Here is a 23,600-nt window from a genome sequence, read left to right as displayed (position 1 = left end):
TTAATATTCTTTCCGAAGAATGGACATTGATATGTCCAAAGCTCCGCCAATTTATGTAGATGCATAACAATATAATTATCTATAGTTATTATATTACAAATTACTTTTTCATATCATATACAGTTCAATAATTATTTTCTTAGTCTATATTATGTAAATTCATCTATAATTTTGCTGTATTGTAAGCTATTGTATATAAGTGTATAAGCCAGTATATATTGTAATCTACATAAATAAAGTACTCAATCAATCAATCAATACTGTTCCGTTCATACACTCTCACCCGGCCAAAACAGTAAAAATCGACAATAATCGGCTTGAGATAACAGTAAACGTTGCAACATAGATGCCCTATACCAAGGGATATCTACTTACGCTATTGTTTCTCTATGGTAATAGTGTTTTCATAATAATGTAGAATTGTACAATGCGTATATAGTTATTATACTTTGAAGATTCACTTTAAAATGTCAGCATTACTTATGAATAGCATCAATACTTCCCATGCTATCAATGCTGAATGTATGAAGTTAATCTACTCACTATAGATAATAATATAGGTAGATCATAAAATAATAGACTTATTTATATGTATATTTATACTATATATAACACTGTGTCAAGGTCTCTGCGTACTTTCTTAGAGAATAGTTAGCTTAATCAAAATAGATACCTATGCTATCTTTTTCTATGGTATGATATTCTCAAGTTATTTATAAAAAATAATATTATTACACAGGGTTAACAATAGTAGAGTTAGTTGATTACAGAATTTTATATCATATGTGGTAGTTAGAAGCTTGAAGATATATTTCCCCCGCTAAAACCGTCGCACAGTATTAAAATTGAAGCTCTCTGATTAGTTGTTTCTATTTACAAACTTATATAATTTCAAATTAGCCTATCAGTCGTGAGGTATGAGTCGTTTTTATTAAACCCCGTTAATTCAAATTCAAATTGAGTTTTATTCACAAAATCATTACAAATACAGTACATGTATAAATAATATAAAAAACTTGTGAATTTTTCCCACATAGACAAGTCTGTGTGTGTGGGGAAAGAGTTCTAATGAAAAATAACTTGGTACTAAAAATAAAATAATACATATCTACAATATAACTTAGAAAATAATATTTAATTTAATTTAGTGAAGAAAGTATATATGTTTGAATTGAAGTAGTACATATATTGTTGCAGTTGCTGTTTAGCTTGAGACATGTTGAATAATATTCACGGTAATTATACGAGTGTTTCAAAAAGAATAACTCAGTTTTAAACAGTTATATTTATTTTTAAAAATGGCGTACACAAACCAATTTTACATCAGATTACTCAGAGAAGTATCAAGTTTATGACGATGTATTATAAGTGTTCTATGTGCCCTCCTTTTGAGGCTCGGACGACACCTAGACGGTAGCCAAATTCATCCCAGACTGTTTACAAGATGTCTGTCCTCTTGGACTGTAGCTACTGCATTACTGTAGCTAGTGCACCTGGTTTTGGTTTTTAGCTCCTTAGTATCAAATGTTGGGAGCGACATAAACACGATTTTTAACGTTGTTTCTCCCTTAGCACTTGATATTTAGGAGCTAGAAACCAGGATATCTGATGCAGTAGCTACCAAAAACCTTGAAGAGATATAGACCCACAATGCCTATGCCTTCCCAATGATAGCTCTTACTTGAAATTGAAGGCCGCCATTGGGGTATTTTAGCACACGAGATATTATATCTATATATTTGTAATATTATAGATTACAAAAGCATTGGTATGTAATAATCTTATAGGTTGCCCCCTCAATGGCCGATTTCAATTCCAAGTACGACACTAGCGCTGCATGTGAGTCTATGCATCTTTAAACCTAGCGCCGCAGTGCAGGATGGTTTCTCACAGCTTGGCGTTGTTGTCATTTGAGATGGGTGTCTGACTTGGAGGTATTTCGGCCGCATTGCAGGATGACTGTTAACGGTTGCCGGAAGATCAACAGCTGGGTTTTTTTCGTTATTTTTCGTGATAGAGAAATTCTGATTGCAGATTCGTTCTCAGCGACCCCAAGTTTAGCCTGAAGGCTCAGAATGTTAACAATGTATTTAAATAATTAAACATCATCATGAAAAGTCATTAATATGGAAGTACATCACGTTTCTGGAAACTTTTTACTGGTGACTGGAGTTATTATTGACACAAAAATCAAAATAATCGTGAGAAAGAAAACTGCTGATGAACGCGAATAAGACCGTCACTCCATTGCTCTATTGTCTCGGCTGCTTGGCTGAGCCTGGCTGGAGGGATCAAATAACCGACTGGTTTGATCTTTCGTCTGTCCGCTAGGCGGAACTACGCCGACCATTGCTGGGTGGAAGACGTTACTGCGGCCGCTCGCATTCCCACCAACGCTGCTATTATTTGCTGTCTCAGCGCCTAGTCCGAGTCAGACAAGCATCCAGCCTGCACTGCGGAGCTAGGTTAAGGTCTTTGGTAGCTACAGTCCGAGAGGACAGACATCTTGTAAACAGACTGGGATAAATTTGGCTGCCGTCTAGATGTCGTCCGAGCCTCAAAAGGAGGGCACATACAACACTTATAATACATCATCATAAACTTGATACTTCTGTGAGTAATCTGATGTAAAATTGGTTTGTGTACCCCTTTTTTTAAATAAATATAACTGTTTAAAATAGGGTTATTCTTTTCGGTATATTTAATACACGAGAGTTGATACTAGTAATAGTCTCGTGGGATTAAGCACGGCTTTTGTGCAACCGGCAGTAAGTGTTGTATAAAGAAACTATAGTAATTACAACTTGTAATTACTATACTTTCTTTATAAAGGCTTTAACCGGCTTTTGTGCAACCGGCACAAAAGCCGGTTAAAGGTGCCGGTGCTTAATCCCACGAGAACCAATCAGAGAAACCGTCTTATCAAAAAGGCCTTCTCTGATTGTTTCTCGTGAGACTAATCACGGTTAAAATTTAATCGACTTTTGTGCAACCGGGCCTTGGGAAATGAAAATCTGAGTGTCCTCTATTGATAACAGTCATTCACATGTTTCAACATCTTGTGTCATTTTCATGTGAGTAAACATGAAACATTTTGTGAAGAAAGTATATATGTTTGAATTGAAGTAGTACATAATATTGTTGCAGTTGTTATTTAGCTTGAGACATGTTGAATAATATTCACGGTAATTATACGAGTGTTTCAAAAAGAATAACACAGTTTTAAACAGTTATATTTATTTTTAAAAATGGCGTACACAAACCAATTTTACATCACATTTCTCACAGAAGTATCAAGTTTATGATGATGTATTAAAAGTGTTCTATGTGTTCTCCTTTTGAGGCTCGGACGACATCTAGACGGTAGCCAAATTCAACCCAGACTGTTTACAAGATGTCTGTCCTCTTGGACTGTAGCTATTGCATCACTGTAGCTAGTGCACCTGGTTTTGGTTTTTAGCTCCTTAGTATCAAATGTTGGGAGCGACATAAACACGATCTTTAACGTTGTTTCTCCCTTAGCACTTGATATTGAGGAGCTAAAAACCAGGATAACTGATGCAGTAGCTACCAAAGACCTTGAAGAGATATAGACCCACAATGCCTATGCCTTCCCAATGATAGCTCTTACTTGAAATTGAAGGCCGCCATTGGGGTAATTTAGCACGAGATATTATATCTATATATTTGTAATATTATAGATTACAAAAGCATTGGTATGTAATAATCTTATAGGTTGCCCCCTCAATGGCCGATTTCAATTCCAAGTACGACACTAGCGCTGCATGTGAGTCTATGCATCTTTAAGGTCTTTGGTTAGCTACAGTCCGAGAGAACAGACATCTTGTAAACAGTCTGGGATAAATTTGGCTACCGTCTAGATGTCGTCCGAGCCTCAAAAGGAGGGCACATAGAACACTATTATAATATATCATCATAAACTTGATACTTCTGTGAGTAATCTGATGTAAAATTGGTTTTTGTACCCCTTTTTTTAAATAAATATAACTGTTTAAAATAGGGTTATTCTTTTCGGTATATTTAATACACGAGAGTTGATACTAGTAATAGTCTCGTGGGATTAAGTACTGGCTTTTGTGCAACCGGCACTAAGTGTTGTAATTACTATAGTTTCTTTATAAAGGTTTTAACCGGCTTTTGTGCAACCGGTGCTTAATCCCACGAGAACCAATCAGAGAAACCGTCTTATCAAAAAGGCCTTCTCTGATTGTTTCTCGTGAGACTAATCACGGTTAAAATTTAATCGACTTTTGTGCAACCGGGCCTTGGGAAATAAAAATCTTAGAGTCCTTCATTGAAAACATGTTTCAAAATCTTGTGTCATTTTCAAGTGAGTGAACATAAAATATTTTGTGAATGAAAGTTTTTTAAATGTGGTATTTAGATTTTTATTTTCTGATAAATAAGAGTAGCCATCACCAAAAAGTTGATAAATAAATTAAAAATAAATAGATTTGATTTTGATTTGAATTAATACTATGTATACTGAAGACCTTGATACAATTTAGTCAATAGCGTATCCTTAGTAGTATGATTTTCCCTTTTTAAAGCCAAACTATCGCTCTTTCAATGGTGGTATTTTTTTTTTAATGTGATATATCAATCAGTTCTGTACCTTTACAAAACTGTCGTGTCAGATAGAGATGTTGATACTAGATTTATAATAATATTATTGTAATGCTATACATTCCAACTAGTGTTAGAGTAGGAAGGTTCATATAACTATCATGAATAATGAGTGTAAATTGAAAAAGCTAGATTAAAACCAGTTGTTTTCAGTTGATATTTTGAGTTGAAACTTGAGTATATTTTTGGTAACTTATTACAAGTTCACTTGTAGATTAAATCCAGTTGTTTTCAGTTGATATTTTGAATTGAAACTTGAGTATATTTTTGGTAACTTATTACAAGTTCACTTGTAGATATAATCCAGTTGTTTTGAGTTGAAACTTGAGTATATTTTTGGTAACTTCTTAGAAGTTCACTTGTAGACTAAAACCAGTTGTTTTCAGTTGATATTTTGAGTTGAAACTTGAGTATATTTTTGTTAACTTCTTACAAGTTTACTTGTAGATTAAAACCTGTTGTTTTCAGTTGATTTTTTGAGTTGTATCATGGGTATATTCTTGGTAACTTCTTACAAGTTTACTTGTAGACTAAAACCAGTTGTTTTCAGTTGATATTTTGAGTTGTAACATGGGTATATTTTTGGTAACTTCTTACAAGTTTACTTGTAGATTAAAACCTGCTGTTTTCAATTGATTTTTTGAGTTGTAACATGGGTATATTCTTGGTAACTTCTTACAAGTTTACTTGTAGACTAAAACCAGTTGTTTTCAGTTGATATTTTTAGTTGAAACTTGAGTATATTTTTAGTAACTTTTAACAAGTTCACTTGTAGATTAAAACCAGTTGATATTTTGAGTTGTAACTTCGGTATATTCTTGGTAACTCTTTACAAATTCACTTGTAGATTAAAACCTGTTGTTTTCAGTTGATATTTTGAGTTGTAACATGGATATTTTTCTGGAACTTATTACAAGTTCACTAGTAGATTAAAACCAGTTGATATTTTGAGTTAACTCAAGTTAACTGAGTATAACTTGGTTATATTCTTGGTAACTTATTACAAGTTCACTTCTAGATTAAAACCAGTTGTTTTCAGTATATATTTTGAGTTGTAACATGCTATATGGGTCTATTCTGTGACTAAATACAATTTGTATTTTTGTAGAGTAGGTACTGCATTTATGCTTAATCACGTCAGACACTAGCAGACTTAGTTTTCCATTAGCATTGTTCTGTGGCTTATAGGTAACTCTTATTTCGTCAATTGTTCTAATATTGAAAATTGTAGTATAGTAGGATCCTACTTGTAGAAAATATGTGGAGAATGAGTTCAACCTCCTATGTGAGTGACGTGTGATGTTTACGCCTCATATTCATGTTGATTTAAATTTACAAAATAATAATTGTTCTTAACGGATAATATTATAGTTTTCAACTAATTGCATTTAGCCGGATCTAGTGTTATAGTTCTAGAGCCTATTACTCTTCGAAATACATATTATGATGTGTTACAAAGAGCTAGGGTTGATCTACATTATTAAATCTTGTATTTATTCTAGGATTAGTGAAACATGAGAGTATTTTCCAGATTGTAAACCAAAAATAGGTATTATTTAACACGATGTGTTTAATAGATGACTATTAACTTAAATGTTGACTACATTAAATTTGTACATAGTATATCACTGTACTTTCATATTTGTGTTTATAATTTGATAATGTTTCCTTGTTGGATAGATTATGCTCTCTCGTTCACTATTTATTGTATTATTCTAAAAGATTTATGTTTATGACTGATTTAATCTTTATGAAAGGTCTGACAGCACGATTTTATATGTAGTGTAGCGTTGTTGTATTTAATCCTAATGAGTGTACATATTTTTGATGTTTATATGGAGATAATAAAAGTGCCATTTAAGAATTGAGTTGTTAATATTAATTGCTATCAGTTTCTCTACAAACATTCATAATTTTTATAATGTAGTATGTTTTCTAATAATATAGATTATGTAATAGCATAGAGAAACGATAGCATAAGTAGATATCCAGGAGGATATCAATGCAGGAGGATGTAGAAACAGCTGATTATTCAAGCGACTTGTCTCAAGGTACCTAGAATACATTAGTGCACTCCTAGATTAAAACCAGTTGTTTTCAGTATATATTTTGAGTTGTAACATGCTATATGGGTCTATTCTGTGACTAAATACAATTTGTATTTTTGTAGAGTAGGTACTGCATTTTATGCTTTTAATCACGTCAGACACTAGCAGACTTTGATTTCCATTAGCATTGTTCTGTGGCTTATAGGTAACTCTTATTTCGTCAATTTTTCTAATATTGTAAATTGTAGTATAGTAGGATCCTACTTGTAGAAAATATGTGGAGAATGAGTTCAACCTCCTATGTGAGTGACGTGTGATGTTTACGCCTCATATTCATGTTGATTTAAATTTACAAAATAATAATTGTTCTTAACGGATAATATTATAGTTTTCAACTAATTGCATTTAGCCTAATCTAGTGTTATAGTTCTAGAGCCTATTACTCTTCGAAATACATATTATGATGTGTTACAAAGAGCTAGGGTTGATCTACATTATTAAATCTTGTATTTATTTTAGGATTAGTGAAACATGAGAGTATTTTCCAGATTGTAAACCAAAAATAGGTATTATTTAACACGATGTGTTTAATAGATGACTATTAACTTAAATGTTGACTACATTAAATTTGTACATAGTATATCACTGTACTTTCATATTTGTGTTTATAATTTGATAATGTTTCCTTGTTGGATAGATTACTCTCTCTCGTTCACTATTTATTGTATTATTCTAAAATATTTATGTTCATGACTGATTTACTCTTTATGAAAGGTCTGACAGCACGATTTTATATGTAGTATTGCGTTGTTGTATTTCATCCTAATGAGTGTACATATTTTTGATGTTTATATGGAGATAATAAAAGTGCCATTTAAGAATTGAGTTGTTAATATTAATTGTTATCAGTTTCTCTACAAACATTCATAATTTTTATAATGTAGTATGTTTTCTAATAATATAGATTATGTAATAGCATAGAGAAACGATAGCATAAGTAGATATCCAGGAGGATATCAATGCAGGAGGATGTAGAAACAGCTGATTATTCAAGCGACTTGTCTCAAGGTATCTAGAATACATTAGTGCACTCCTAAAGGATTAAAGATGTTGAACCGGCAAGATGTTCTACTGATTCTATGTAATATCATAGAGAAACAATAGCGTAAGTAGATATCCCATGGTATAGGGCGTTTATGTCGCAACTTTTACTGTTATCCCAAGCCGATAGTTCACGTTGTTCTTTCCCATGCAGCTGTGTGACGCTGGTAGTCTCTCAAATTGTGCCGTTCATACACTCTCACCCCCAACAAAACAGTAAAAATTGACAGTAATCGGCTTGAGATAACAGTAAAAGTTGCGACATAGATTCCATTTTCCATGGGATATCTACTTACGCTATTGTTTCTCTATGGTAATAGATAGCATACAAACTTAGGTAGAACTTTGGAACTTTAAAGTAAAGCCGCGTTTACACCAAAATTATTTACAAAATGTTAATAACTTAATCCTTATAGATTCTATTAAATTTAACGGATCTTGACAAACACATATATGATCATTATGTGTATGATAAGTTATGTTCAATCTAATAGAATCATATAAGGATTAAGTTATTAACATTTTGTTAATAACTTTGATTTAAACGCAGATCAAGGTACCTACCTGTAGTACCTATGTACTGTATAGACATGGATTGAAGAGTGTAGATAATATTATAGTTGAAAGAATAATTATGGTGTTGGTGAATATATTAGAAATAGAATGGTGTAAGTTTCATCTCGTTGAATTCATCTTGAATATGGTATCTTATTAATTTTTCATTCAAATAGGTTGGAATTATCAACAAATGAAAATTGAAATCAGTTTTATTATGTTGGCTTCTACGTTGCGCTTGAATGTCATAAGGTAAGGCAAGTTAATGTTGCTTCAGGATATGCCAAGGAATGTTACATTACGCAAGGATCTCTCCAAAGCTGCAGCTGATGAATTGGAGATAAAAGTGAGTACAAAACATGATGACAAAATTATTGATTATTATATTATTTTCTTGACAAATATATAATTGATTATTTGAAATAAGAATGGAACAGTTAATATTACATCTGAAATACTGGTATCAGCAATATTCTATAGAAGGCAGAGAATCGGCAACATTGTTCTCCTATCTTCCCAATGTTACTGGGGCTTATTGCATGAGAAAATCCAAACTAATAATGTTAGTACTCAGCTGTTTATTAGAATAGGAAATTACGAAAAAGTAATAGCATGCAACAAGTTGAAAATATCAACAACTGAAAATTAAAATCAGTTTTATTACTTTCCTTGCCCTATTACCATAGGTAAGGAAAGTATTGCTTTCCGAAAAAATTAAGGTACCCCAATTTCTAAATTTCTATACGTTTCAAGGTCCCCTGAGTCCAAAAAACTGGTTTTTGGGTATTGGTCTGTGTGTGTGTATGAGTGTATGTGCGTCTGTGTACACGATATCTCATCTCCCAATTAACGGAATGACTTGAAATTTGGAACTTAAGGTCCTTTCACTATAAGGATCCGACACGAACAATTTCAATCAAATGCAATTCAAGATGGCGGCTAAAATGGCGAAAATGTTGTCAAAAACAGGGTTTTTCGTGATTTTCTCGGAAACGGCTCCAACGATTTTGATCAAATTCATACCTAAAATAGTCATCGATAAGCTCTATCAACTGCCACAAGTCCCATATCTGTAAAAAATTTCAGGAGCTCCGCCCCAGCAATGCAGATAGAATCCCAATTATCAGGCTTCAGATACAATTGAAACAAAAAAAATCAAGTGGAGTAGATTGAGCATGGAAATCTCTACAATTAATGTTCAGTAACATTTTCACCTAAAATTGAAAATAAGCTTTAAATTCGAGAAAATGTGATTATTCAATTGCAAATTATTGTTGATTCTATTAAATCATTCACTATGAAGAGATAGCAGACCTCATGTGTGTCTCCAGCGTTATTGCCCTGTCACCAGCTGGCTCAAATCTTTGAATAGTAGACTCGAGATGCGCGGGAACACTAGCGTCAGGTGATCAATTTTCATAACGGCAAGGAAAGTTGTGTGAGTGCGCCACACCAGATTTTTATTATCTTGGCTTCTACGTTCCGCTTTAATAATATCATAATAGTACGGTTCCAGTCCTTAGCTATAGCCTACAGGTTCAGACCATTCAAATAAATTTTGCTTCCCTAAGCAATTATTCTTTCTTGTTTTTGGCATTCTACCCTAAAATTATAAGATATCATTGACTTATTCTCTTTTCTAAAATATATTCTTTATTCAAATTAATTGATACTGTACTTGGCCTAATTTATTGACTTGTGTAGTTGTTTGTCTATGAGTATGGTTTATTTTAACTTCTAAATTTGATAGAGATCCAAAGCTTATTTTGAATTATTTCAGCTTAGAAATAAATTTATATTAGATTTTCATGAAATAGCACACGTCAATAGCCTTATTTATCCATCTTCTTGAACCATCATACATTGTGCCACATCGTAATAACTTACATAATTAAAATTTTATACCCTATTCATTATGGCTGCCGTTTTGATTGCCGGTTTTTGGTAGCATTTTTCATTTCAATCAAATTATCATCAAATTTATTTTACATCGCTTGAAATGCTATTAAAAAGTCAGTAATTCCCATTTCAAATTTCTAAAACTTATTTGGAACTAAAATTGCGCTCATTTCAAGCGTTCATGTATTGAATAATACTTTGTTAGTTTCGGGATTTTAATCAAATAAATATCAGGCCATCTTGAAAGGTTTTAGAACCTTCGGTTCCTTTGTTCAGTCGGCAAGAATTCAATCAATTTATCATCAAAGTTATTTTACATCGCTTGAAATGCTATTAAAAAATACAGTAATTTCCATTTCAAATCTCTAAAACGTATTTGGAACTCAAATTGCGTTTATTTCAAGCTTTCATGTATTGAATAATATTTTGACATTTTCGGGATTTCAATCAAATAAATATATCAGGCCATCCTGAAAGATTCTAGAACCTTCGGTTGTGCAGTCGTCAAGAATTTGGGTGAAAGCCGGCCGGCCATTGGCTGAGAAGCCCAGTTCACTTTGTTTGGAGCGCTGTGATTGGCTCACTGATTGGGGATGTAGAGACAAGATCGTGCAGAGTGCAGTCTGAGACTTGATAGCTTCGTGGTAGCTTGTAATAACATCGTGTCCTACTAATTTTCATTGATTGATATATTAAAATTACAGTTTATTATCAGTGCGTGTGTGAATTATGAAGCTATTTTAATGTTATTATTAGTGGTGTAATTGATTATCCGGTTGTGAGAAAGTTTTGTATAAAATTTTAATGTGATGAGAACCCAAGGCCGTAAGAGAGGTAGGATCTTGTTTTTATCAATCATAACTCACTCTCATCCAATTATTCGTGCTATTATTTGTGAAAAATGATTTTATTATCATTGATATTGATTTTAGATAGAATGTTCAGGTCATTTCTCATCATTCACTCATCCTATTATTAATGATCTAGTCATTAGGTTATTGTACGATTTCAGAATGATTCGAGTTGTACAGAGAAGGGCGTGCTGGTTTAGTTTATTTGCATTAGATCTCTCTATTAGTGAACTAAAAATACATATATTAATGGTGAATTATTTGAGTTTTTTACTCTAAATTTGAAATCTTATTGAGCTAGCTGCAAATAACTGGATCAGTTCAGGACAATTTCTCTTCGAAATATCTGAAATCGTACTCCATGTTTAATTATAATATTAATTTTAGCAGATATAGGGATTTTAGTTGTGAGTTACATGGATATAACTTTGTATTTCAAAGGTTTTATTAAGATTTTGGGGGTTTTTGTGGATTGAGGTATTTCATGTTCCAGTTCTACTGTCAGCATTCCTTATGAAATAACATCAGTATTTATGATCCAATCAATTCTGACAGATTAATGTGAATCTCTTTATAGCATCGACGCCATGACGTAGAGAGGCGTGAATTTGATTTTGAACGTTCAGTGCCACAGCCATACTGATAATAGTTTCTCCTGTTGATGCTCGTTGAAATTAGTTTGTTACTATTTATGAAATAATATCGATATACTGAAATTTCGTATTTATTTATCAATTTTATAGATTACATAATCAAATTTTTAATGACTGTCATAAATTTCAAATAAAATTGAAGAAATATCAGTCAAATGTAGGGCAATTTAGTTCCGTCATGTTGGCAATTTAGCTGTCTGTCTCGCTCTTGTCCTTGTGTAGCTAGTCAAAACAACAACTGTCGGATTTTACTGTTAATATTTTAGAGTTTCCTTGATAATAAACATTGTAATTCTAAAGTATATATGTTCAAAATAGCAGTTCTCAACGTAATTTTATATTTTTTAATTGCGTGAATCTGCTGCAATTAGTGCTACATTCACCTGACTGCAAACGTAAGTGCTCTTGACTCTAGCAGAGCTTTCTGTTCTGCAACTGAAACCGTCTTGTCAAAAATAACTGTCGGATTTTCGTGTTAATTTTTTAAAGTTTCCTTGATAATAATGAATTATTGTAATACTAAAGTATATCTGTTCAAAATAGCAGTTTTCAACATAATTTTATAGTTTCTAATTACGTGAATGTGCTGTTAGTGCTACGTTTATCTGAATTCACAAACGTAAGTGCTCTTGACTCATGACAATGAACTGATGTGCTCAAACATTGACAAAATTCTCGTTCTATCTACATTTTAGGTAAAGTACATTATGAAATTAACTTTTTATTATTCATATTCATCACATTACAAATAGCTTTTGACTATTATTTTCTTATTCTATCCATGCATTTACAAACGCTCAATAGCTGGTTAGCGTATAGGTGATCGTATTCAACAGGTTATCCACTTGATTCTTGTTTAGTTTGGATTCAAATCTAATACCTCTTGAATAATCAAATATTAATTTAGGTTCTTGTGTTAAATTTAATTTTATTAATTGTAGCCAATTCTTTGAAGCTTTTAATGTTGAACGAGTAGCCTATCGGTTAATCTAACCTATGAAATTGCACGGTTCAGGTCGTTATGTTGCGGTCCGTAATAATACTTTGGGATTGTTGCGTTACTAATTCCATTCTCAATTTAAATTACTAGACCTATGAAATTTTATTTCTATTCTCGGATAATTTATTCATAATTTCTGCTGTAAATTTGTGAATAATTTCGGTGTTTTTTTGAGATCCTATTTAAAGTTCTGCGTTACAGTACAGTTCTGCTTCCCTCAGTTATAATTTCTAATAAATTGAGTCTACCACTGATTTCTCATTTTGATTCAAGGATAATGTATTCATAATTTGTGGATAATAATGAGTTCAATATTTATTTACTTTTCGTTGTTAATTTTATTCAAGTATTACAAATAGGAATCATTCGATCATTTCGATCAATGCGAAATGTAATGATTATTGATTAATGCTCACATATTATTCTGATAATTTAATTTCAAACCACATAGAGCGGTCGGTGAAAATATTTTGATATCAAAACCTTTTCCTTGTGTTTGTGTTATATTCCCATTAGAATCATGAAAAAATATTTCCAATGAATCGAACGCGGAAATTGATACTGATATGAAAGAATCTAGCTCGAATAATTTTATGGTAGGCCTATGCCGTATTCTTCAAATTGTAAAGTTTCTATGAAAGGTTGTATTTGAAACTGTAATAGCCCATATACTTTTGATAATAGCCTCTTAACTTTTAATAATAGTTTCTTGATTCATCAAGAAACCATGGAATAACCACCATCTTTAATAAATTCTGCCAGAATAAGTATAGTCATTCATTTTATTTGTTTCAAGTTATAACGCATGTATCTTTCACCGATGTGCTGTCAAATTACTTTGGTTCGGAATGCAAGTGCATCAGTGTTTCGTTTATTTATCACATGCAGGTAACCCGTGCATGGGTCCAATTAAAAACTTGACAAACCGAAAACTTGACCCACTAAAATCTTGAAGAATTCAAATAGACCTATAATCATCCTCGATAAATTAAGAATCTGAGTACCGGTTGCTCGATAACCCGTTAAATTTTAATCGTCATAATTCCACAAGAACCAATCACGATTACATTTTAACCAGCTTTTGTGCAACTGGGTCTATATATGCCAAATTTCAAGTTAATCAGTCCAGTAGTTGAGACGTGATGATGCGTCATTCGTGAATTTCCTATCCCTTTACATGGATAAGCCAATTCTTTTCTTTATTGTATAGTTCGATATAGGTAATCAACCTGCGCACAAGCCTTGGAATTGTGTCGGTATCATCCCTAGCCAAGAACGCCGTATAAGATATTTTAAATTTTAAAAATGTGAACCGTATTTATACAACTTGGAAATTTTTACTTTTGTGTAGTTGAGAAGTTGATATTGTGGTAATGGTAATTATTCATAAATGAAAAAGACTGAGAAATTGTCAAAAAACCACAGATTTATTGATATTTAAAAAGACCGGAGATTGACAATGGTGTAATAGATAAGTAAGATTCTAAGTATCAATAAATCTGTGGTTTTTTGACAATTTCTTAGTCTTTTTCATTCAACTTGAAAATTGTTTCTTCATGATTTATTGCTGGCTTAATAATTTCAAATGCGATTGGGAATTTCGCGAGATTTCAATGTGTGTTTTTGTATTATGTTGTAGGTGTAAAGAAACAATTGGAGCTTGGCATAGGCAACTGATTCACTCCTGTCGTGGACCACAGCTTTCAAATATGGCACTTGACAGGTGGGTCTTGTAACTTATCTCACTATTTTACTATCTTATTTCCACTATTGATTCTGTGTTATATATTGTCTGGAATCGATTAAGATTTATGATGTAATTTTACGAAAATGCTTGAGAGGCTAGGCCTTCTAGCTCAACACAATGCGGTTATGTGTAGATAAATGTGCTATTTAGTTTCAATGCAAAATAATGAAACAATGCTGATTGATTGATTGAGTACTTTATTTATGTAGATTACAATATATACTGGCTTATACACTTATATACAATAGCTTACAATACAGCAAAATTATAGATGAATTTACATAATATAGACTAAGAAAATAATTATTGAACTGTATATGATATGAAAAAGCAATTTGTAATATGATAACTATAGATAATAATCATATTGTTATGCATCTACATAAATTGGCGGAGCTTTGGACATATCAATGTCCATTCTTCGGAAAGAATATTAAAAATATCCTCCCCACTAACTCTCTACCAAATGCTGAGAGATATCATAAGATAATAACACACTTTCCCTGTGCAGCTATCAATAACATTTTATATTTTATTCAATTGAAGAATAATCTTGAAATAACTTACTCATGTTGTGATGTGTCATGGTTTTTTTTGTTGTGTGACGGGCGATCAGTAATAATAATAATGTTTTATTAACTCAAGAGCTTTTACAAACATATATAGTTTCATCATACAGTAATTTATAGTCAATACAATATCTATATAAGTTCCATGTCAATAGTTTATTCAATATAAAAATCTTATCACAGCTTATCCGTTCCACTGCTGAGTTAGTCCAGATCATAATTAAATTAATTATAACAGAAAAAAACAACAACATATCTAATAATGATCAAAACAATACCAAATAATAACATTTATATCACAGTCACGTCAAACTGAGATTAAACAAGAATCAATCGCAGTCAGGTAGGTCAAATCACAGAAACATAGCGTAAAACATGAATAATCTATACATCAATATCACAACCTCCAGATAAAAATTCATTTATTGAATAAAATGGGTTTCTTTCAAACCACTGATGCAATTCGATCTTAAACACATTTAAAGCTGCGTACACATATACGCGCATCCAACCCGCACCGAGCACGCTCCGCCCTCGTACCGTCCACGTACCACCTTCGTTCCTCCATCGAACTACAGTCGCTCCGCCCACGCACCCATCATGAACGTTACGGAAGATGTTAAATCTTCACGCGTTCCCTGGTCGAACCACTGTTGCTCGCCGGTCGATCATCAATCGCTCTGCTGGAGTGACGTTCGGTTGCGGAGCAGAGCGAAAGTCTGTACGCACCTTATTGGAGCATCTCGCAAATCAAGAGGTAGTTTGTTGAAAAAATTTATACCACAAGAAAGCCAGTGGTCCTGAGTCTTTCTAAGTTTGCATCTAAGTCAGTGCTGTCGTTGGACGGGTGACCGCTTCTTCGTCAACACCACCAGTTTTTTAATTTTCATCTTTTTATAATTGAGTTTTTTAATTTTCAACTTTTAAGCCACGAAATGGCTTGTCGATTGTTTTGATCTATAAGATCAGTTATATCTTGCAATATTATCATAACTTCTATCACTCAAAAATGAAGGTTTAGTGAAAAATTATAGTTTATTGTTCGATATTTTTTGGTTTGATAATTCTCCTTGATTAAATACAAGTTGAAAATGGAATGTCTAGTAGGAAGGCAAATTTTCAAAGATGAAAATCTTATTATTTTATTTATAGGTATGGACCAACAAATTGGTGGAGGAGAGACTTGAGACGAGGTCTGCAATGCATTGATGAAGCCAGATTGTTGGAGATTGAGATACATGGATGCTGATTTATGAGCTTTCCATCCTGGTGTGACCTGAGTCATAGATCAGAGCAGAGCCTTCACGTGTGCTTGTTGACAACAGCTGGTGAGTCTTGTAACAAATACCTTTCCACATTGAAATTGTATTCAACTCTATTGAGTTCAAATATTTCCTGTGGCCTTACAGCTATAGTGAGGTCCACGTTTTAATGTCAGTGTTTGATTAGCAATGGTATTGCTATCCTTGTCTATCATTCAACAAAGCTGATAGCTCTACCTCTTTCTCGCTTAGCTCTGTTGCCAGATCGTCTTTTAACAAAGTAGAATTAATTAGCAAAATACCTCATCTCAATCATGAAAATTCATTATGAAATTATTGAAAAATATAATTTCTCGCCGAATAAAATATAAGTGATTATTTTAAACAAGAATAAACCGTTAATGTTACATTAATAAACCTGTATCAGCTACCGTCTATAGAAGGCATTGACAAGACAGCGGATCGGCAACGTTTTTCTCCTATCTCTCTCCACTGCCATTATAACGTACACCTTACTATAGACATAGAGAAACGATAGCATAAGTAGGTATCCCATGGTATAGGGCGTTTATGTCGCAACTTTTACTGTTATCTCAAGCCGATTACTGTCGATTATTGTCAATTTTTACTGTTTTGTTGGGGTGATAGTGTATGAACGGCACAATTTCAGAGACTACCAGCGTCACACAGCTGCATAGGAAAGAACTACGTGAACTATCGGCTTGAGATAACAGTAAAAGTTGCGACATAAACGCCCTATACCATGGGATATCTACTTATGCTATCGTTTCTCTATGCTATAGATCACAGATTATGCGCTTGTGTTCACATATTGTTGAATATGATCTGGAACAAAGTAATGTTGATTTAATAACACTAAAAAGCATAAGGCCCGGTTGCACAAATGCCGGTTAAATTTTAAAAGTGATCATTTCACGAGAACCAATCAGAGAAGGATTTTTCGAAAAGTAGGCTTCTGTGATTGGTTCTCGTGAAATTAATCATGATTAAAATTTAACTGGCTTTTGTGCAACCGACACTGTAATCTGCTGCATGATAATGAATGGTGACGCAACATGGGATTATAAATAGTAGTCTCGGTTGATGCGATATTATCGATCCTGAATAATCATCATATTGCTTGAGAGTGTAGCGACAACCGGAACTAGTATCTCATTGTTTCTGCATAGAGAAACAATAGCGTAAGAAGATTACCCATGGTATAGGGCGTTTATGTCGCAACTTTTACTGTTATCTCAAGCCGATTACTGTCGATTATTGTCGATTTTTACTGTTTTGACCGGGTAAGAGTGTATGAAAGGTACAATATGAGAGACTACCATCGTCATAAAGCTTCACAGGAAAAAACTACGTGGACTATCAGCTTGAGATAACAGTAAAAGTTGCGACATAAATGCCCTACACCATGGGATATCTACTTATGCTTTAGTTTCTCTATGGTATCTCATTGTTTCTGTCAGTAGGCCTGTACTGTATTGAATAAATAAACTCGCGACTGAATTCCGGTGGCGCTTTGCCGCATGCCCTGTTATGCATGCCTTATAATCGGCTGGTCCCACAAGAGGCAGTGCGTTCTGCAACAAACTAAGAAACTCGCCTGTCATCTGGTCCGTCACCGTTAACCAAGCATATCTTGTTTAATGGATTGTTTAATATTTTGTTCATTCTAATATTGCCTGCAAATCGTAACGGAATTCAGTGCCTTGAAAAATTTCTCAACAAAAGAAGAAACAGCTGAAATCTTTCAAGTATTTTTCAATCTGAAATGAGTTTTACTTCTTACTCATCCTCTATGTTATTTAGGGCCGGTTTCCGAGCTCGGGATTTAGCTAAGTCCTAGACTTTGAACAGCTGGAGTTAAAAAATTTGTTTTCCAAAACGGGGCGTAGTCGCAGTCATTGTCATAGTCAAGTTTGAATTAAATTTCGAAAAACTAGAAAATTGAACACAAAATAAAATAAAGAGAAAATAGTGTAAAGTTTCAGCTATTTTGAATTATTTAGGAATGTCTAATTTCGTCAAGGAAAAATGTTTTCAATTATAGAAATGTTAAAATAAAAACTACGACTACTGTTATAAAAGCTGCGACTACGCCCCGTTTTGGAAAGCCAATTTTCTGACTCCAGCTGTTGAAAGTCTAGGACTTAGCTAAATCCCGAGCTCGGAAACCGGCCCTTAATGTATTAAGTGCCGGTTGCACAAAAGTCGGTTAAATTTTAATCGTGGATCAATTCCACGAGAACCAATCAGAAGATCCGTCGTATCAAAAATGCCTTCTCTGATTGGTTCTCGTGAAATTGATCACGGTTAAAATTTAACCGACTTTTGTGCAACCGGACTTAAGAGTCAGAAACTGAGCTGAATTACATATTTATTACACAGCCTCTTTCTTGCAGTACTAAAATGATGAATTGACGCTCACATGCTGATAATCTTCAATATATGTTTAATGCCTGTGTCTTGTTATTTATATTTCCAATCAAGTTGTATAAATTGAATTGACATTATATGTCCTGCCTCAAATACTTGAAATTAACACAACCATTTAGAAATTATAGTGAAGTCTACGTTATAATGGCAGTGTTTGATTAGCAATGGTATTGCTATCCTTGTCTATCATTCAACAAAGCGGATAACGCTATCTCCTTCTCGCTTTGCTCTGTTGCCAGATCGTCTTTTAACGATGTAGAATTAATAATTGACAAAATAATTCATCTTAATTATGAAAATTCATTATGAAATTATTGAAAAATATAATTTCTTGCCGAATAAAATATAATTGATCATTTTAAACTAGAATGAACAGTATAAATAAACCTGTATCAGCTACCGTCTATAGAAGGCATTGACAAGACAGAGGATCGGCAACGTTGTTCTGCTATCTTTCTTCACTGCCATTATAATGTGGACCTTACTATAGCTTGGATTGTTACTAAACTATGATTGTTGAAATTAATCATCCATTGAAGCGCTGACTATAGATACTAATAATTCGTATGCAAACAAGTGGTTGTGAACACTTCATTTTATTTTTATTGACCGAGCGAAGTGAGGTCTAAGATTCAAGTCGACGGTTTGGCATTTCTCTTGATGTTTATATGTTGCGCATTTACGGCGAAACGCGGTAATAGTTTTTCATGAAATTTAACAGGTATGTTCCTTTTTTTAATTGCGCGTCGACGTATACACAAGGTTTTTGGAAATTTTACATTTCAAGGATATATAAAAGGAAAAAGGAGCCTCCTTCATACGCCAATATTAGAGTAAAAATCAGATTATAGAATTTTCATCATAAATCAGCTGACAAGTGATTACACAGATGTGTGGAGAAGCCAGTCTATTGTTGTATTTCCATAAGGTCTATAGTTTCAATCAGGTACTTGTGGATGAGAATACTGCGTGAGGTCTACTGTTCACAGAACTACTAGTTTAATTCAAATTGTATAGATCATTGCTATGTTTTTGTCTTAAAGTTCAGTTATTCAACTTTGATTGTTTTTCCTATGGTTTGTAACCCACTTGAAACCACCAGTCTTAAGTCAGTTACACTCACATCGATTTTTGAACATTTTTGTCGTCATTATAAATTCTACCAAACACATGGTCGCATGATATGTTTGTCAAGTTATGCTCAATCAAATAGAATTTTGAACATTTTTGTCGTCATTATAAATTCTACCAAACACATGGTCGCATGATATGTTTGTCAAGTTATGCTCAATCTAATAGAATTTATAAGGACGGCAAAAATCGTACGTCCAAGAACCGATGTGTGTCTGACTAGACTTACTTGAAAGTTTTGTTTCCATTGAAAGTATTGCAGTCGTTGATGTGAATTCAAAATTGATTCCCTCTTGTTTGAAACCTATAACTAAGCTTTTTAAATTGTCATTATCCTCCTAAAGGTTGCACAAGTCTAAGATTCGTGTGGGCTCACCCCAAAAACACTGAATTAAAAAATTCGAGTCCTCTCATGCTATAGTCAGGTCCACGTCATTATTATTATTACTAGCTTATGGCTTTGAGTGGTGGGGAGACCCAAGGGTAGTTGCACCTCGCCGTATATAGTCCAAAGTTCCCTAATGGGAAACCGGACACCAAGGTTATAGTGAGCACAATACTTTAAATTTACACTTTTCACTTCGGAATAAAGTTCATTTTTATGTTAAAAATCGTTATAGGTCCACGTTATAATGACAGTATTTGATTAATATTGGTGTTGCTATCCTTGGCTATCATTCAACAAAGCAGATAGTTCTATCCTTTTCAAGCTTGACTACTTTGCCAGATCGTTTTTAATAATGTAAAAAATAATTTTGATTTTGCTGCACTGGTGCTCCATATAACCTACTAACTATTTTGCGTTGCCATGTTGCAAATCTGAAGTGCAGGAAAAATTTTTCCCGCACTAGAGCGGAAAAGTGATTCTTTGCGTTCTGTAATCAGTGCAGCAATGGACACTTTTCAAGGTAACTGTAGGAAAAATATATTTTTCAGTTATTAAATACTAAATTTTCATAATTGAGATGGAATATTATGCTAATTAAATATATTTTGGTAACTGTGACTGTTGTGCACGTTATAAGAGTCTTGAGGTGGTGGACAACAGTGGATAACAGCAGTTGACAGCACACAGCCATTCAAACACACATACATTATTCTACTTTATTTATTAATAATAAAATTACACAGATATACATTTGATGGATTTTAGGCAATTTTACCCATAATTACCCACTTTTCATATTCAATGGTAACTGTAGGAAAAACTTAATGTGAAATACGTGCGCAAAGTTCCTCTGCTGCACTCAAGAAACCATTCCGCCCTCGCCTACGGCTCGGGCGTAAACGTTTCTTTCGGTGCAGCAAACTGTCACTTTGCGCACTAGTTGCACAAATAACTATTCTTGTCGAATAAAAGTTATTTATTTTTTTCAAACAAGAATGAACATTTGATTTTACATCAGATATATGTGCCATTCGTAGTTTGATTTTTAAGTTGTAGGTTAGCATGTTTGTTTGTTTTTCAGTGTGTTCAAATGTTGTGAGCTGGTTACCATGCAGAGGAAGGACTGTTACTAGCCTACTTTGAGGGTCAACTTCTCCGATCTGTGGCGGTCGATTATCATTCATCACCAATGAAGATTACTTCGTTTGTACTCAGAGTTCTTGAGGTTAGTTCGAAATATTCGCTCTATTTACGACTGTTTGGATTGTGCCATGGATTTTAGTATTGCTTGATATTGTTCTAAAACTTGCATGTTGACTTTGATAGGATGATTGAAATTAATTGCATGATTATGGCTCAACTCACTCACACTTACGTGATCAGGTGGAGAAGAGACTTGACTCTAGTGGAGAGCATATGTTTCCGAATGGTGACACTCAGACCAGTCGACTCTAGTCTCCGCGACTGTCACCAGTTGAAAACACATGCTCTCCACTAGAGTCGAGTCTCTTCTCGACCTGATCACGTAAGTGTGAGTTCAGTCTAAGTTGTAAACTAGTCTGAAAGTATTCGATATTCTAGATTGCTAACTTGTATGTGAGTTAGTAGTGTTCGCTTTTAACAGTTTTAAATTGTCTATTTTTTTCAAAAAGGTCTAGTGTCTAACTTCTTTTAAATAGCTTTCTTTTCTGGTTAACTTCTCACCATAAGTGCCGGTTGCAGAACAGCCGGTTAAATTTTAACCGTGATTAATTCCACGAAAACCAGCAGTCTTTTCAAAAACGCCTTCTCTGATTGGTTCTCGTGAAATTAATCATGGTTAAAATTTAACCGGCTGTTCTGCAACCGGGCCTAAGTCTTGATGTTGATTGTCTTCTTCCACTTTGATGCCTCGCTTACAAACTCGACTGCTTTGCCTTTCAATCTTCAGCTTGATATTGTCTTCAGGGGCCTATTCATCATCAAACGCTGTGTTGCCATTTCTAGCTTTGATCTGTTTTCCAGTCACTTTTCGGCTGTGGATTTTCTCTCCTGTTGTGAATCTTCCTTGCTTGCTTGTCTTGTCAGTGTGTACATCGCTGCTTTTAGGAGCCCCATCATTTCACCATTGATTTTATTTCCATTGTTCACCATTTTATTGTTCACTGCATGAGAGAGAGAGAGAGAGAGAGAGAGAGAGAGAGAGAGAGAGAGCACGCCTATTTGGCATGAGACGCACGAGCATGGTTTGTTGATTGGTATTAAGTTGACGATTCAACCATGATCGTAATGTCGTCGCCCCTTTCATGTGTTACAGGAACGCGAGTTGGCGGCAGTCACATTAACTCTGGCATTCAAAGACATTGATCTTTTTTTATTCTATGCTGTTTCATCAAATTATCCGTTCCCCTTTATGATTTCTTTGTTCATCTTATTATTTTATGTTTTACTCATTAGTAATAAAGTAGAATTTTCTGTTTTTAATTTTTGTTTTATTCAATATTATCTTATTATTTTATGTTTTACTCATTAGTAATAAAGTAGAATTTTCTGTTTTTAATTTTTGTTTTATTCAATATTTATCTTATTATTTTATGTTTTATTAACTAGACTACTAATAAACTATAATTATTTTATGTTGTATGTAGTTTTCATTCTTCTTTTATCTACTACTTGTCTATTATTTTGAAAGTTTATTCGATTTGGGAGCCTTCTGGGTGTTTATCTGTAGCCTTATTATGTATGGGATTGAGTCGCCCTCCCAATACCACATATTATGTTGGTGAAAAATAGAAGTAGTGCTATTAGATGTAGTGCCCCGCCCCCCGATCCAAGGATTCAACTCCTTCCATTATTACTTATCGTTGTGGATGTTGAGTAGTGTTGTGGCATAATATTCAGTGTAGTATTCAATGTTAAGCCGGGTTTAGACGCTCAAGCCATTTGTGCAAACTGGCTTGCGCAAGCCAGTTTGCGCAGTTGAATTTGTGCGTGTGAACGGTGGCTTGAGGCTTGCGCAAGCCAAAAAATCTGGCTTGAGCAAATTCTGTTCTGACAGAAAATCGGCTCGGTTGGAGTATTGGAATGAGCGTTTAAACACTGCTCAAGCCATTTGCGCAAACTGGCAGGCCAAAAGTACGTTTTCGCGCATGCGCACACGAATTCCACAGGGATCTATTTTGGGACCATTGCTCTATCTGGTATATGTAAATGATATCTCAAAGTTTGTTAATTATGATCTAACTCTATTTTGCTGATGATACAACAGCTCTCATTAAGGGTGGAAATGTTGATTCTTTGATTGAGGGAGCAAAAACTT

At 33.7% G+C, this 23,600-nt stretch overlaps 1 protein-coding gene and 1 long non-coding RNA gene across 5 annotated transcripts in view; one reads left to right on the top strand and one right to left on the bottom strand.

The window, feature by feature from the left end:
• Positions 1–4,957: 4,957 nt before the first annotated feature.
• LOC120353988 lies at positions 4,958–5,550 on the bottom strand. The gene is made up of 2 exons (XR_005572739.1): positions 5,431–5,550; positions 4,958–5,266 (listed from the first exon to the last, which is right to left on the bottom strand). It is a non-coding gene; the product is annotated as an uncharacterized LOC120353988 (long non-coding RNA).
• A 5,339-nt stretch (positions 5,551–10,889) lies between these two features.
• The window catches only part of LOC111056978, a 486,313-nt gene continuing 473,602 nt past the window's right edge, over positions 10,890–23,600 (top strand). Inside the window, exons 1-3 of one of the 4 annotated variants that reach the window (XR_005572731.1) lie at positions 10,890–11,084; positions 14,394–14,477; positions 16,223–16,398. The gene's annotated coding sequence lies outside the window, so the exon portion shown is untranslated. Of the gene's footprint in view, positions 11,085–11,949; positions 12,150–12,183; positions 12,450–14,393; positions 14,478–16,222; positions 16,399–23,600 lie in introns of those variants that run through there. The other 3 variants (XR_005572730.1, XR_005572729.1, XR_005572728.1) reach the window with 3 other exon arrangements.

Source organism: Nilaparvata lugens, chromosome 13 (genome assembly GCF_014356525.2).
Source record: "Nilaparvata lugens isolate BPH chromosome 13, ASM1435652v1, whole genome shotgun sequence".
NCBI lineage: Eukaryota > Metazoa > Arthropoda > Insecta > Hemiptera > Delphacidae > Nilaparvata > Nilaparvata lugens.
The sequence above is the reverse complement of the archived record's forward strand: the minus strand, read 5'-3'. Positions and strand labels throughout refer to the sequence as shown.